This window comes from Pistacia vera, unplaced genomic scaffold (assembly GCF_008641045.1).
Source record: "Pistacia vera cultivar Batoury unplaced genomic scaffold, PisVer_v2 Contig1056, whole genome shotgun sequence".
Lineage (NCBI taxonomy): Eukaryota > Viridiplantae > Streptophyta > Magnoliopsida > Sapindales > Anacardiaceae > Pistacia > Pistacia vera.
In genome coordinates this window covers 213,989-217,165 of record NW_022195089.1, presented here as the reverse complement: position 1 = coordinate 217,165, position 3,177 = coordinate 213,989, and positions in this window count along the sequence as shown.

Below are 3,177 nucleotides of genomic sequence, written 5' to 3'. Positions count from 1 at the left end.
GCGAATGGATGTTCCACGAGATGGAATTCCACTTATTTAATGGTGAAAGTGCGTTAATATACCGTCATGTGTTTGTTCATTTGGTACTAATAGATCCCAATTATAAAAGTTGTCTTTCAGAGAAGAATGAGATGGGGGGGGGGGGGGGGGGGGGGACAAGTTTTGCAACCATTTTATGAGATCACTACTATTTTTTCGGGTTCCTAATACCCGACATCAAACTTGTATCTCAGAAATGTGTGGAGAATTCAAGTGCGTTTCTACGAAGAGATGGAAAATGAGGATGAAGTTCTTAGTACCATGGCAAGTCAAATGAAAGGAAAATTTGACAAATATTGGGATTCTTATACTGTTGTGTTAGCAATTGCAGCAATTCTGGACCCACGTTTCAAGTTGAGTTTGTTGAGCTTTGTTACAAAAAAGTTGATGGCCCAATAGTTGCAACAAGAAAGCTGGAGTTGGTCAAGCAGGAGTTGTATAGGCTTTTTGCTGCTTAGGAGAGTCTAAGTGGCAATGAGGTTCCCAGCGATCCTTGCGTACAAGCTAGTAATCCTAATATCATTGGAGATGATATTTGTGTAAGTCAATACTCCCTAAATATTTTTATATTCTTGTGATTAATAAGGTTTTCTTTATTTTGTAATTTTGCTTTATTAAATTTAAATATTTAAATGGTGCAGGAATTTGACTACTACAAGAGTGACTTTAGTGCTGTTAAGAAGTCCGATTTGGATACTTATTTGGGAGAGGCAAGGTTTGATCGCATCAAATTTTGCAATTTGGATATCCTGGACCATTGGAAGAAAAATAGTGATCGATATCCGATACTTTCGATGATGGCCCGTGATGTGATGAGTATACCAATAACGACTGTTGCTTCGAAGTTCAGTTTCAGTATTGGTAGCAAAGTGCTCAGTAAATATCGAAATTCACTTTTACTAGAGAATGCAGAGTCTTTGATATGCACCAGGACATGGATTTCTGGATATGAAGTTAAAGGTAACATTTTAACTTATATTTCACATGTTTTAATATTTTTGTTTGTTAATATATTACGATAGTTGACTTATATTTTTTTAATTGTAGAAGATGAAATTGATGATGTTCAGCTGCTTGTGCCATTAAGTCAAGTGCCGGGGAGGGAGATTGCATAATCAAGGGGCCAAGGGCGGCTTTGTTTGTTTAGTGTGTTTGGTTAAACAATTATATATGTTTAATTGTTTAGTGTTTACTATGTTATGTATGTTGAATATTAAACAATTTTATATGTTTAGTGTTTACTAATTAGTAATTACTATTTATGTTTAGTGTTTATTAATTCTATTATCTATATGGTGATTGGTGAAGTTTGATATAAATATGAAAAATATTAATATTGAATTAATAATGTTTGGTGAAATCTAATCAAATTTAATTTAATCATCCATTTATTTAATATAATAAGTTAATAACTAATAAGTTTAATAAATGAATTTTATATGAAGTTTTTAAATTAATATAATTTAGTATGCAATTTGAAATTTTGAACAAAAAAAAACAGTAAAAAATAACAAAAATATGGAAAAACAGTGAAAAATATAAAAGGCTACGTTTTTCACGGGTGACCCATACTTGCACGGGGGGGTACGGATCATGAAAATGTCGACCCGTCAGAATTTTTTACCCGTGAACCCGTGACCCGTTGCGACTCGGACCATACCCGCCCAACCTGCCCGTTTGCCAGGTCTAGCGGTGACTTAATTTGACTGAAATTTACCGTTGACCGTCATTTCTACAATTGAAGAAAAAGCAAGTGTCCTGTTATTATTTATCATGAATTAAATTAAGGTATGAAAACTACAGATTTAATATTGAAATAACAAAATTCAACTTTTTTTCCAAAAAGTGTTAAGACTCATAAATAGTTTTCATTAATATATTTTTAGCATTTAAAAAAAATTAGTTTATGATTTCGTAAAATCATTTTTCAATTCATATAAACAAAATACACCTAATATATTTCACAAAGTTTTATTAAAAAAAAAAAAAAAAAACAAATGGATTTCCGTGTTTACATGAAATTAATTGTAAGCTCTAGAATTGCTTTATTTGACACATTAGATTGACAAGCCAATTAAATTGTTCTATCTTGACACTTTGGGTTGATATTTATTACTCCATCTATAATTATTAATTAATTAAAAAAATGGGATCTATATTATTAATTAATACTAATAATAATAGTGATACAAGTGCATTGCATTAGCATTTTAAAGGTCTAACCATAATGACACATTGGATTTGTGATTGCCATGTGATTGGATTTTATTGGTGATGATGTAAACAATATTAATTGCTATATTGGTATTTCAAAGACTAAATAAATAAATATAAAGATTGAATTACATATGTGCATTGCAATGATTGTATTAGTAATTAATAATAATACTAATTATATAAGTGTATTGCATTGACATTCTAAAGGTCTAATCATAATTAGACCTTAGATTTGTAATTGCCATGTGGTTGAATTTTATTAATAATGATGTAGACAATATTAATTGTCACATTGGTATTTCAAAGTCTAAATAAATAGACATAAAGATTGGATTATATAGGTGCATTGCATTGGTGGTAAAAGCATACCTAATTATATAGGTGTATTGTATTGACATTGCAAACCTTTCTTCGTATTCAATTCATATTTAATTGTGTTGGCATTTGAAAGGTCTAAATAAGAGGTTATAAAATGGGCGTATGTTCAGTTGTGTATTATCGGAATATGTTAGTTGGTATCAGCAATACGTTTGGTCTGTTGTTAATTGTTTATAGGTCATGTTAGTTTGTGTCAATAATACTTTTGTTCTTCATGATTTTGTTAATCAATGATTTTTTATTTATTTATGTTTTTGTTGTTGTTTATAGGTCAAAGATTCATGAATTGGCATAGAATAAAGGAAGGATGTCCGATTGACATTGTCAAATGAGTTGTTATTTTGATTTGTTCCTCTGAATTGGAAGTATATCTTCTAATATTTTAATACGAAATTGTAAGTATATCCCCAAAGTATTTTAACGGTTATTATTTGGTTGAATGATTGTTTTTGTTCGGTCAATATATTTGAATGATTAATTGTGTTAGTTCTACCGAACGGTAATTGTATTCCTTAACAATTTTAATGTAAAGATTAATTAACT